Source organism: Lepus europaeus, chromosome 8, assembly GCF_033115175.1.
Source record: "Lepus europaeus isolate LE1 chromosome 8, mLepTim1.pri, whole genome shotgun sequence".
Classification (NCBI taxonomy): domain Eukaryota; kingdom Metazoa; phylum Chordata; class Mammalia; order Lagomorpha; family Leporidae; genus Lepus; species Lepus europaeus.
Window position 1 is genome coordinate 46,254,223 of NC_084834.1, and position 14,170 is coordinate 46,268,392.

Genomic DNA, 14,170 nt, shown 5'->3' on the forward strand with positions numbered 1-14,170 from the left:
TCTTTGTTCTAATTTGTATCATGCTATTTAATTATCTCTATTTTGATTTCTCCTAATGTTCACAAATTATTGTATTAACATGCATAATGAATTAATCACATTTAGACTCTTATTTTTCTAGATATGGAAATGGCTTAAGATGTCAATCTATTTACTTACACTTCAATTTTATTATTGTCATATTTTACTTGTTTTATTAGAAATTATTATGTTTTAAAATCAAGATAATATTTTCCTTGTTCAGAAATCTCTTCTTCTTGTTAGAATTATTACATATTAGTTTTTTTCTCTCCCAATATATATACACATATATAAATTTATCCTTTAGGGTTTTCATTGGTGAGTGTCAGTTGTTCATAAGTTCATGTTATAGATGTTGAATTTATAAGTCAGCATTAATATTTGCTTCATTTCATCACATTGAAGATATCATATAAATATTATCATGCATTTTCTTATATACAGCATTTGTCTTAAGAATATAGGAATGTTGACTAGTGATACTAGGGGAAAAACGAATAAAAATATGAGATTAGCACTGATCGAATAGAGCTATCTGATACTGAGTAATGGATGTTAGTTTTATGTTAATCACTGTCCTAACAAAATTAAAAATTCCTAACATAGATGAAATGCATGGTCATTTTGCTGTATTTCTAGCTATCGGTAAATAGGTTGTTCTCCCAATACCAGTTCCAATTTCTAATACTGAGCAGGCAGGTCCAAGTTAAAATAATGGTGAAAGGTGTTAGAAGCATTAAAGTGAATATATAAGAATATATAAATGAGGCTGTCATTGGCCGGTGCCGCAGCTCACTAGGCTAATCCTCCACCTGTGGTGCCAGCCTCACCCCCCACCCCAGTTCTAGTCCTGGTTGGGGCGCCGGTTCTGTCCCGGTTGCTCCTCTTCCAGTCCAGCTCTCTGCTGTGGCCTGGGAAGGCAGTGGAGGATGGCCCAAGTGCTTGGGCCTTGTACCTGCATGGGAAACCAGGAGGAAGCACCTGTCTCCTGGCTTTGGATTGGTGCAGCACGCCGGCCGTGGCTGCCATTTAGGGGGTGAACCAACAGAAGGAAGACCTTTCTCTCTCTCTCTCTCTCTCTCTCGCTAATTCTGTCCAATAAAAAAAAAAAAATGAGGCTGGCACTGTGGCAAAGCAGGTAAAGCCACAGCACAAAGGGCTGTCATCCCAGGTGGACACCAGTTCGGGACCCTGATGCTCCTCTTCTGATCAAGCTCCCTACTATGGCTTGGAAAAGCATTGAAGGGTGTCCCCTGTGGCCATATGGGAGACCCAGAAGAGGCTCCTGGCTCCTGCTTGGGACCAGCCCAGTTCTGGTCATTGGGGCCACTAGGGGAGTAGAATAGCAGATGGAGTATCTTTCTTTCTGTCTCTCCCTCTCTCCCTATAACTCCACTTCTCAAATCAATAAAAAATAAACCTTAAAAAAAGAACATATAAATGATATCTTCAGAGTGGCAATAGGAATTAAATTGTAAACTTACAAATACAAATTATCAACTGACAGATTATAACATTTTATTTTCCAGTTTCCATGTTGCTTTTAAGGTAATGTCTCCACATTTGGAAAAGCCTTTCCTTTGCTCTTTTAAGGACTGATCATGTTTACTTTCACTGACCTCAATTCTGTGATTAAGTCTGGCTCAACATCTATTTTTTTGTCCTAAATGCACGCTCCTAATGATTTGTTGTATTTAATAATAGTATTATTGTTTATAATATGTAATTTATTTCTTGTTAGAACTAGTGAATCACATTGCATTGTTTTTGTTATGTAGAAAATATTTCTAGTCTTTAAAAAATCCTTAAAGCATAACACAAACACTTGCTTTTCAGTCTGTCTGTAATAATGCTAGATTTTCAGCTTTTGTAGTTTTTGCCATTTTTCCTGTTACTGATGGTTCATTGCACTTGTTTCCTCATTATTTGCTTTGTAAGTATTTTTTTTTCATTTTCAATTCTCTTTATATACACAAGATCAGTTTAGTATATATTAAGTAAAGATTTCAACAGTTTGCACCCACATAGCAACACAAAGTGAAAAAATACTGTTGGAGTACTAGTTATAGCATTAAGTAACAGTATACAGCACATTAAGGACAGAGATCCTACATGATATTTTTTTTATATATAGAAAATCAGTTTAGTATATATATATATAGATTTCAACAGTTTGCTCTCCCATAGCAATGCAAAGTGAAAAAAATACTGTTGGAGTACTAGTTATAGCATTAAATAACAGTGTACATCAAATTAATGACCGAGATTCTGCAAAATAATTTTTTTTAAAAAAAAGATTGATTATTTTTCTATGTAATTTCCAATTTAAAAAAAAAAAACACTCTTGTTTATGGCGTCAGTAATCTCCCTAGGCTCTAGCCATGAGTTCCCGAAGCTATGGAAGCCTTTAGGGTTCCTTGTCTTCGATCCCATTCCGACAAGGCCATAGTCAAAGTGGAAGTTCTCTCCTCCCTTCAGAGAAAGGCACCTCCTACTTTGATGGCCCCGTTCTTTCCACTGGGATCACACTCGCTGAGATCCTTCATTTAGGTCTTCTTCTTCTTCTGCATATTTTTTTTCCCCAGCGTGTCTTGGCTTTCCATGCCTAAAATACTCTCATAGGTTCTTCAGCCATATCCAATTGCCTTAAGGGCTGATTCTGAGGCCAGAGTGATATTTAGGACATCTGTCATTCTATGAGTCTGCTGTGTCTCCCCCTTCCCATGTTGGATCCTTCTCTCCCTTTTTTTTTTTTTTTAATCAGTTAGTATTAGCAGACATTAATCTTGCTTGTGTGATCCCTTTGACTCTTAGACCTATCAGTGTGATCAGTTGTGAGCTGAAATTGATCACCTGGGCTGGTGAGATGGCATTGGTACATGCCACCTTGATGGGATTGTATTGGAATCCCCTGGCACTTTTCTAACTCCATCATTTGGGGAAAATCCAATTGAGCATGTCCCCTATTATACATCTCCTCCCTCTATGATATTTTTTTAAATGATTAATTTTCTTTACAGTTTGCAATTTAAAACCAAGTTTTTCTTTTCATTTTCAATTATCTTTATATACAGAAGATAGATTCAGTATATACTAAGTAAAGATTTCATCAGTTGCACCCACGCAGAAACACAAAGTGTTAAAATACTTGATCAGCTCTTGTCCCAACTGTTGATGTACAATGTAATACTTTATCCATTATAGTATTTTTTTGTTGTTGTTCTAGTAGTATTGTTTGAACTCTGTAATTAACCCACAATTATTCTTAGGTGTTTAAATTTTAACTGAAAAGTGATCCCTGTTAAATATAAGAGTGGGAAAAAGAGAGGGAGGAGATGTACAATTTGGGACATGCTCAATCAGACTTGCCCCAAATGGTGGAGTTAGAAACGTGCCAGGGATTCCAATACAATCCCATCAAGGTGGCGTGTACCAATGCCATCTCACTAGTCCAAGTGATCAAATTCAGTTCACAATTTATCACACTGATAGGTCTAAGAGTCAAAGGGATCACACAAAAAAGACTAGTGTCTGCTAATACTAACTGATAGAATCAAAAAGGGATAGAATGATCCAACATGGGAAGCGGGGTACATAGCAGACTCATGGAATGGCAGATGTCCTAAACAACACTCTGGCTGAAGAGCCCATGAGAGTATTGTAGGCATGGAAAGCCAAGACACTCTGGAAAAAAAAAACAAAAAACAAAAAAAAACAAAAACAAACAAACAAACCCTAACTGAAAGATCTCTGCGAGTGAGATCCCAGTGGAAAGAATGAGGCCATCAAAGAAGTCGGTATCTTTCTCTGAAGGGAGGAGAGAACTTCCACTTTGTCTATGACCCTACCGGAATAAGATCAAAGTTGGCGAACCCTAAAGGCTTCCATAGCCCTGGCAACTCATGACTAGAGCCTAGGGAGATTACTGACGCCATAAACAAGAGTGTCAAATTGTTTAGTCAACAACAGGAGTCACTGTGTAGTTACTTCTCATGTGGGATCTGTCCTTAATGTGTTGTCTAAAGTGCAGTGATGCTATAACTAGTACTGAAAGAGTATTTTTACACTTTGTGCTTTGTAAGTATCATGCACATCTTCTCTGACAGAAATTTGGGGGAAATGCCACAAGTCCTGGAAGGAGAACCTCTCACAAAGAATTGTTTAATCACTTCCTTCTCAGCCTCTCTGGACATCATCAACTAGACAATCTAAATTAAATGACTAACTTCCTACTGGGATAAGACAGTTTAAGGTTTTCTTCTCAAAATCTCGGCATTTGTTTCTTTCTGTTTTCAGATTTGCTTTATGCATTTTCACAGTAACCCTCCAGAATTAATCTGGAAGTGGAGAGCAAATGACCACTGAACTTTTAGTTCAAACATACTCTGACACTGTAGCCCATTAAAATATCAACATAGTTTGTACACAGTAGGTGAACTTTTTTCTTTATCTCCTGAGGTTATGGATCTCTTGTCATATCATGTAATGTTTATTGTCTTATAGATTATATTATTTCCTCCATTATTATCTTTCTGTTACTATCTAAGGATGAGTCATGTCTACTTGTAAGGAAAAAGCAAATAATAGTGGTAAATACATAAACATTTAAAAAGTCTTTTTATAAAAATATTGACTGTGTGCAAGGAATTATAGGGTCAAAAATCTAAAGGAAATGTATGAAAAAAAACTATGGCACTAGGACCCAGTATTTCCTGCAGATATTGCTTGATTGAGACATACTGGACAATACATATGGTGAGAAGATAGAGGATCTGAGAGTAAAGAACAGGAATGGTTAATTTTCATATGAATTAAAATTACAGTAAGGAAATGTGAGTAGTACCTCAACAGGACATTGTCAAATCAAATTGAGTGCTAAAAATCAGAATTTTAGTATTCTTAGTTGTCTGTAAACAAGCATATATTTAATGATTAGCTTAAAATATGAAATACTTGCTAAAAACATTTCAAAAGGGAAGCAAAGATGTTTTGATCATCCAAAAACTTTTAAAAATATGAAACTCATTTAATTAATGTTGCTTTTGTATGTGCATTCACACAATCCAAAAAATCAAATTTTACACGGATTAAGGTAGAAAAAAGAAGTCCTTTGCTCTGTTTCCCACCAGTTCTGCTCCCTACAGACAGTAATTTTTTCAGTTAATTTAAATTTTTATTTTTGGAATTTACTCTCATATTTCTAAGCATGATGTTTACAGTACTTTCTACATATTTCACTTGCAGATGTATTAAGTTCCATACGTTAAAACTCAAGATTTAGTCTTCACTCAAAGTTGAGAAATTAGAAGAAAGCCAGGGTGTCTTTTCTTTCATAATGCTTTCTTTAGTTTTTGTTTTATTATTTGATTTCTAATGGGTAATCGTTTGCTTAGTTTTTAATTGTTATTCCCAAACATTCCTATAATAAAACAAATATAATATAATAGTACTGCCTTTTTATTTTTTAAATTTTATTTAAGTTGTACAATTTTCATGTATTTCATATATACAGATTTAGAGTGATACTTCTACCCTACCCTTCTTATGCCCATGCTTCCACCTTTCTTCCTCCATTCTCTTGTTCCCACTCTTAATTTTTACAATAATCTATTTCCAGTTTACTTTAAACTCAGGAGATTAACCCTACACTAAAAAAGAATTCAAGTAATATGAAGAAAAAAACAATGTTCCCCAATAGCAAGACAAGGGCTGTAAACAATCATTGAATATCAAAATGACAATTTCATTCCAGTACATTACAGTTTAGATACTCTAATAATTACCACAGATCAGGGGAAACATATATTATCTGTGTTTTGGGGACTGGCTTATTTCACTAAGTATAATGGTTTCCAGTTGCATCCATTTTGTTTCAAGATGGGATTTCTTTAAAAAAAAAAAACTCTGATTAATATTCCATGGTATATATATATGCCATAATTTCTTTATCCAGTCATCAGTTGATGGACATCTGAGTTGATTCCATATCTTAGCTATTATGAAGTTAGCTGCAATGAACTTGGGGTACAGATAACTCTTTCATATGCTCATTTCATTTTGTTTGGGTAAATTCCCAGGAAGGGGTTGGCTGGGCCTATGGTAGATCTATTTTCAGCTTTCTGAGCAATCTCTGTACTGTCTTTCACCACAGTTGTACTAGTTTGCATTTCTACCAACAGTGGATTAGGGTACCCTTCCTCCTAAATTCTCACCTGCATTTTTTTTTTTTTGATTTCTGTTTGAGAGCCACCCAAACTGGAGTGAGGTAAAACCTCATTGTGCTCTTGAATTACAAAAACAATCAAATACCTTGGAATAAACTTAACCAAAGACGTTAAAGATCTCTACGATGAAAACTACAAAACCTTACAGAAAGAAATAGAAGAGGATACCAAAAAATGGAGAAATCTTCCATGCTCATGGATCGGAAGAATCAATATCATTAAATGTCTATTCTCCCAAAAGCAATTTATACATTCAATGCAATACCCATCAAGATCCCGAAGACCTTCTTCTCAGATCTGGAAAAAATGATGCTGAAATTCATATGGAGACACAGAAGACCTCGAATAGCCAAAGCAATCCTGTACAACAAAAACAAAGCCGGAGGCATCACAATACCTGATTTTAGGACATACTACAGGGCAGTTGTTATCAAAACAGCATGGTACTGGTACAGAAACAGATGGATAGACCAATGGAACAGAATAGAAACACCAGAAATCAATCCAAACATCTACAGCCAACTTATATTTGACCAAAGATCCAAATCTAATCCCTGGAATGAGGACAATCTATTCAATAAATGGTGCTGGGAAAATTGGATTTCCACATGCAGAAGCTTGAAGCAAGACCCATACCTATCACCTTACACAAAAATTCACTCAACATGGATTAAAGACTTAAATCTACGACCTGAAACCATCAAATTATTAGAGAGCATTGGAGAAATCCTGCAAGATATAGGCACAGGCAAAGACTTCCTGGAAAATACTCCAACAGCACAGGCAGTCAAAACCAAAATTAACATTTGGGATCGCATCAAATTGAGAAGTTTCTGTACTTCAAAAGAAACAGTCAGGAAAGTGAAGAGGCAACCAACAGAATGGGAAAAAATATTCGCAAACTATACTACAGACAAAGGATTGATAACCAGAATCTACAAAGAAATCAAGAAAATCCACAACAACAAAACAAACAACCCACTTAAGAGATGGGCCAAGGACCTCAATAGACATTTTTCAAAAGAGGAAATCCAAATGGCCAACAGACACATGAAAAAATGTTCAACATCACTAGCAATTAGAGAAATGCAAATCAAAACCACAATGAGGTTCCATCTCACCCCGGTGAGAATGGCTCACATTCAGAAATCTACCAACAACAGATGCTGGAGAGGATGTGGGGAAAAAGGGACACTAACCCACTGTTGGTGGGAATGCAAACTGGTTAAGCCACTATGGAAGTCTGTCTGGAGATTCCTCAGAAACCTGAACATAACCCTACCATACAACCCAGCCATCCCACTCCTTGGAATTTACCCAAAGGAAATTAATTTGGCAAATAAAAAAGCCATCTGCACATTAATGTTTATTGCAGCTCAATTCACAATAGCTAAGACCTGGAACCAACCCAAATGCCCATCAACAGTAGACTGGATAAAGAAATTATGGGACATGTACTCCATAGAATACTATACAGCAGTAAGAAACAACGAAACCCAGTCATTTGCAACAAGATGGAGCAATCTGGAAAACATCATGCTGAGTGAATTAAGCCAGTCCCAAAGAGAAAAATATCATTTGTTTTCCCTGATCGGTGACAACTGAGCGCCAAAGGGGAAACCTGTTAAGTGAAATGGACACTATAAGCAACAATGAACTGATCAGCTCCTGTCCTGACATTAGATGTACAATGTAATACTTTATCCTTTTTAGTATTTGTTGCTATTGTTGTTGTTCTAGTACTATTGGTTGAACTCAGTAATTAACACACAATTATTCTTAGGTGTTTAAATTTTAACTGAAAAGTGATCCCTGTTAAATCTAAGAGTGGAAAAAGAGAAGGAGGAGATGAACAATTTGGAACATGCTCAATCGGACTGGCCGCAAAGGGTGGAGTTAGAAATGTGCCAGGGGATTCCAACACAATTCCATCAAGATGGCATGTACCAATGCCATCGCACTAGTCCAAGTGATCAATTTCAGCTCACAATTGATAGCTCTGATAGGTCTAAGAGTCAAAGAGATCACACAAACAAGACAAGTATCTGCTAATACTAACTGATAGAATCAAAAAGGGAGAGAAAGATCCAACATGGGAAGTGGGATACACAGCAGACTCATAGAATGACAGATGTCCTAAACAACACTCTGGCCTCAGAATCAGCCCTCAAGGCATTCAGATCTGGCTGAAGAGCCCATGAGAGTATAGCAGGCATGGAAAGCCAAGATATCATGGAAAAAAAAAAAAAAAGACCTAAATGAATGATCTCTGTGAGTGAGATCCCAGTGGAAAGAACGGGGCCATCAAAGAAGGAGGTACCCTTCTCCGAAGGGAGGAGAGAACCTCCACTTTGACTATGACCCTATCGGAATAAGATTAAAGTCAGCGAACTCTAAAGGCTTCCATAGCCCTGGCAACTCATGACTAGAGCCTAGGGAGATTACTGACGCCATGAACAGGAGTGTCAAATTGTTAAGTCAGCAACAGGAGTCACTGTGTACTTACACCCCATGTGGGATCTGTCCCTAATGTGTCGTCTAAAGCCAAGTGATACTATGACTGGTACTGAAACAGTATTTTTATACCTTGCGTTTCTGTGTGGGCGCAGACTGATGAGGTCTTTGCTAATTATATACTGAAGTGATCTTCTGTATATAAAGAGAATTGGAAATGAAAAAAAAAAAAAACAACCTGGTGTTAAAATGGAAATGGCATAGAAAATTAATTAATTTGAAAAAAAATTATGTAGGATCTCTGTCTTTAATGTGCTGTACATTGCTATTTAATGCTATAATTAGTAATCCAATGGTAGTTTTTTCACTTGAAGTTGCTATATGGGCAAAATGTTGAAATCTTTACCTAATATATACTAAACTGATCTTCTGTATACAAAGAGAATTGAAAATGAATCTTTACATGAATGGAAGGGGAAAGGGAGCGGGAAAGGGGAGGGTTGCGGGCGGGAGGGAAGTTATGGGAGGGGGGAAGCCATTGTAACCCATAAGCTATACTTTGGAAATTTATATTCATTAAATAAAAGTTTAATTAAAAAAAAAAGAAATTTATAGATGGCATTTCTGGTCTTCTGGAACAAGTATGAGGTTAATATAGTTTCTAAATCTGTCCTCTTTGGCTGAGAGTTACAAGTGCTTGTATCAACAAAAATAGTTTTAGAAAATTTGATTAGTGGAACATACCATGTATTATAAATAACATAGTAAGCCACTACAACTTTATGAAGGATTATGAAACATAAATGTTTATATAATTAAGTGACAAAAAGCAAGCTTATCTAGTTTTAAAAATATACTAATTGTGCCTATCTTTATAATTATATAAATAAATATAAAATTTAAAAGTAACATACATTAATAAATATGTATTAGTATTAAAATCAAATTTATTATGCATTGATATGACTCTCTTTTGTCAAAATTCTGAATATTGCAATGTATATAAATTATTTACAAATTAAGCAAATATTTTACAGATTATCTGCTGAAAAGTTTGAAATATTCTTTCTCTGAGTCTTTTTAAAAAAAATATTTATTTATTTGAAAGAAAGAGTTAGAGAAGCAGAGGTAGAGAGATAGAGAGAGAGGTCTTCCATCCTCTGGCTCACTCACAAAATGGTCACAATGGCTGGAGCTGGGCAAATCTGAAGCCAGGAGCCAGGAGCATCTTTTAGGTCTCTCACATGGGTGCAGGGGCCCAAGGACTTGGGCCATCTTCCACTGCTTTCCCAGTCCATAGCAGAAAGCTGGACTTGAACTGGTGCCCATATGGGATATCGGCACTGCAGGTGGTGGATTTACCCACTATACCACAGTGCTGGCCCCTCTGAATCTTGATTTACTCCAGTTTGAACAGCTATTGGAATTACTAACTCTGCTCCTAAACTAATCGAATTATTAACTCTGCACCTGATTAAAAAAGATGAACCTATTTGCATGAATGTGTAAATGTTATTTTTAAAAGCAACAAAAATTAATGAAGATATTTAATTAAGCCAAATAATCCACTTACTTGATAATTCATTAATTAGAAAAGTCATTATAATGCTGAGAACATTTCCTGTTTTTTAAAAGGTCCAGGAAAAAGCTCAAATTTTTAACATCACTCTACTATAAAATTTGATAATTATATTTATAAAGTTAGTATTAAAGAGGCAATAAGATAAAAATGAAAGACAATCACTTCATGAATTGGAAGTAAAAAGATTTGGTATAATTAATCATTCTTCCATACTTATAAAAAATTGAGATCACATATTTCATATTTTTGCCTATTGCACAGCAAGGCTTAACACTGAGCCATAAGAAAGTCCTACAACAGAGAGACAGATAAATAAAATTATAATAAAATGCAATATATTTAAATAAATATAAAATTATGGAGCAGTTTAGTCAGTAAACTTTCTGTGTAAATTGTCAGACAGTTAATAAAGCTTTTGTTTTGATAGTTGCATGACTGCAGCTACTCTAGTTGTGGCATGAAAGCATATATAAACAATACATAAGTGAAGTATCATAGCTGGATCCCCAATATATTTATAGATGCATCAAAATTTGTATTTTATTTATTTTTACTTTTAGTCACAAAATATTTTTGAAAATGCAAACATTTAGGATGCGGCATTGTGGCAGCGGCTTTACTAGCCACAACTTGGGAATCCCATATGGGAACTAGTTTGAGTCCCAACAGCTCCTCTTCCAGTCTAGCCCCTTCCTAGCCCACATGGGAAAGCAGCTGAAGATGGTACAAGTGCTTAGGACACTGCCACCCACAAGGGAGACCTGGAAGCAGCTCATGGCTCCTGTTTTTGGACTGGCCCAGCCCCAGCCACTGTAGCCATCTAGGGAGTGAACTAGCTGACGTACCATCTCTCTCTGTGTCTCTCCCTCTCATTCTGTAACCCTGAATTTCAAATAAATAAATAAATATCCTAAATAAATATTATTTTAAAAATCAAACATTTATCAATATAAATACCATTATAACTTTGCAGCCTGCATCAAAACTGTGGGACACAATACTAATACTTGTGGAATAATGAACTTTCTCACATAGGAGACAAAACTTGAAATAAAAGTATCAATTATGACCAGGGAGTTAAATGAAAAGTATTTCTATTTAGAAGGAGCATATTTGCAAGACACTCTGGTGAGAAAGGGTACAGATTTTGAGGAATTTAAAGTAATTACCTAAGCTTCAAAACATACTGTGAGTAGAAGAGGTAGATGCCAAGTGATAACACATGGAGATGAGTTTGAGAAAAATTGCACATGTGTTGGGGCCACCCCCGTAAGGCTCAACTCTGTAGGACATATCATGGAGGAACAAAACTGTGGTCAGAAATCTCATAAACTGGCCAAATAATCAAACCCATAAAACGAAATTTAAGGTGATCTTACCTGCAGTTATGATAACAGAGCCCCTTATAAGGATTATTTACACATGCCAGCTAATCAAACGATGAAATATGTTACCATCATGGGTTGAAAATTGAATCCTTTTTAATCAAAAAGTATAACCTATATAGCAAAAGCAGGAAGAGTTTCTGGGACTGAAAATACTTTTTGAATATTGTCAAGTACTGATGTGAAGAGAGTTCACTGCCAGGCGTCGAGGTAGACACTTAAAAGAACAAGTGAAACAAAAGCAGCAGTTGCCACCAAGATAGGAAAAGCAGGAGGTTCAATAGGAAGGTTGTCTCTCCAGGTTCCATATCCCCCTTGGAATCACAGCAGACAGAAGTCAGTGGAACAGCTCAAAGGCAGGTGTGGGAATCTTCACACTACCAAGGAGCTGAGCACAGAAGTGCCGTGGACCCCAGGGCTTGGGAAAGATAAAGGAAGAAGGACTAGAAGTGAGGAAGTGTTGAATATTGAAAGGGGGAAAATGTCATGTCTTTCTTTTTATTTTAAAGTTTTTATTGAATGAATACAATTTTCATAGGTAAATCTCTAGGAAAATAGTGGGTTTTTTCTCCCCCATTACCACCCTTCCACCCTCACTCCCATCCTACCACCTATTTCCTCTTCCATCCCATTTTTCAATAAGATTCATTTTTAATTAATTTTATATAATGAAGACCAAATCTATACTAAGTAAAGTTTTCAACAGTTTGCATGCACACACACAAATACACACAATATAAAAAGTACTATTTGAAAACAAATTTTGCAGTTAATTCTTATAGTACAACTCATTAAGGATAGAGGTCCTACTTGAGGAGTAAGTGCATAGTGACTTCTGTTGTTAATTTAACAATTAACACTCATGTATAACATCAATGATTACCCAAACTCTTGACATGAGCTACCAATGCTATAGAAGCCTTTTAAACTCACACTCTAATCATATTTAGACAAGGCCATAAGCAAAGTAAAAGTTCTCTCCTCCCTTCAGAGAAAAGTACATCCTTCTTTGATGGTCACTTCTTTCCACTGAGGTCTCTCACACAGAGATCCTTTATGTAGGATTTTTTCTTTTCTTTTCTTTTCTTTTTTTTTTCCCCACAGTGTCCTGGCTTTCCATGTCTCAATTGCTCTCAGGGGCTTTACAGACACATCCAAATACCTTAAGGGCTGAGGTCAGTGTTTTACTTAAAGTGATTGTCATTCTATGATTCTGCTGTATGGACTGCTTCCCATGTTGGACATTCCCTCCTTTTTAATTCTATTATTATTAGCAGGCACTTGATACTATATATAGGGTCTCTTTAACTCTTATCCTATCTATATGTTAACTTTAACACTTAATATAATCATTTTGACAATTAAGATTGCATTTTACAGCTTTACAATTGCAAACTTCCTTCTCTCTTATCCCTCCTCTTATTTTTTTACTGAGATCTATTTTCAATCGACTTTATATCTATATCTATATCTATATCTATATCTATATCTATGTCTATATCTCTATGATTAACTCTGTTAAGTAAAGACTTCAACATACAGTATGAAGAAGAGAAAAGGAAAACAAATACGGAATGCTTCACAATTTTGTATGTCATCCTTGCACAGGGGCTATGCTAATCTTCTCCATATCTTTCCAATTTTAGTATAAGTGCTCCTGAAGTGAGCACTTTTATGTCTTTCTTTCTCCTTACCACCCATAGCCACTGCAAGAGGTATAATCAGAAGTAGTTTGAAATGTCCTCAGTCCAAGGTCCTCAGTGATGGGGCTCCATGGAGAGACCTAAGCCAGTATGCAGATGTATTGGAAGATGGCCACTCAGGACACATGAGTCCTTGACTGTGGTTCCTTCCACAGACCAAGGTGCACTGTTTTGCAAGTCTGTGAGGCTGTCACCTAAAACCTTTGGAAATGCCTATGGCTATGGTTGCATAATCTTGGAGATGATTTTGACCTGGACCTATACCCCTCACTTGCCTCCTGGATTTTCTGGCAAATAGTAAAGATTGATGAAGGATTATATAATTATATATTTTGACAAGACAGCTAAGGGTTCAGTTCATAAGTGAAATCTTATTCTGGAAACTCAGATAACAGGATAGGACAGAGAAATAAGGGATAAGTAGAGAAAATGTTATAAACACTCTCCACAACTCCATGACCTGTTATAAAATCAAATATATACTATATCCTTGCGTTATTTCTCTCCTGTGATGTCACATATTAAATTATTTGCCTTGTCTTTCCCCTAATTTTCCTCCAAGGTTTTTAGTATAAGTTGATTTGGATAATTTTAGAATTATTACCGAATTTCAGATGTTAAGACAATGTTAAGATCAAATAAACGAGGAGTAGGGGCCGGCGCATAGCGCGTAAAACTGCCCTCTGCAGTACCAGCACCCCATATGGGTGCCATTTCGAGACCCAGTTGCTCCACTTCCTATAAAGCTCTCTGCTGTGGCCTGGGAAAGCAGTAGAAGATGGCCCAAATGCTTGGGCCTCT

The 14,170-nt window shown here is 36.1% G+C and overlaps 1 non-coding gene across 1 annotated transcript; it reads right to left on the reverse strand.

Moving 5' to 3' along the window:
- Window positions 1-13,229: 13,229 nt before the first annotated feature.
- LOC133766095 (U6 spliceosomal RNA) lies at window positions 13,230-13,336 on the reverse strand. Its single transcript, XR_009866652.1, has one exon. It is a non-coding gene; the product is annotated as a U6 spliceosomal RNA (small nuclear RNA).
- Between the last annotated feature and the right edge of the window lie 834 nt (window positions 13,337-14,170).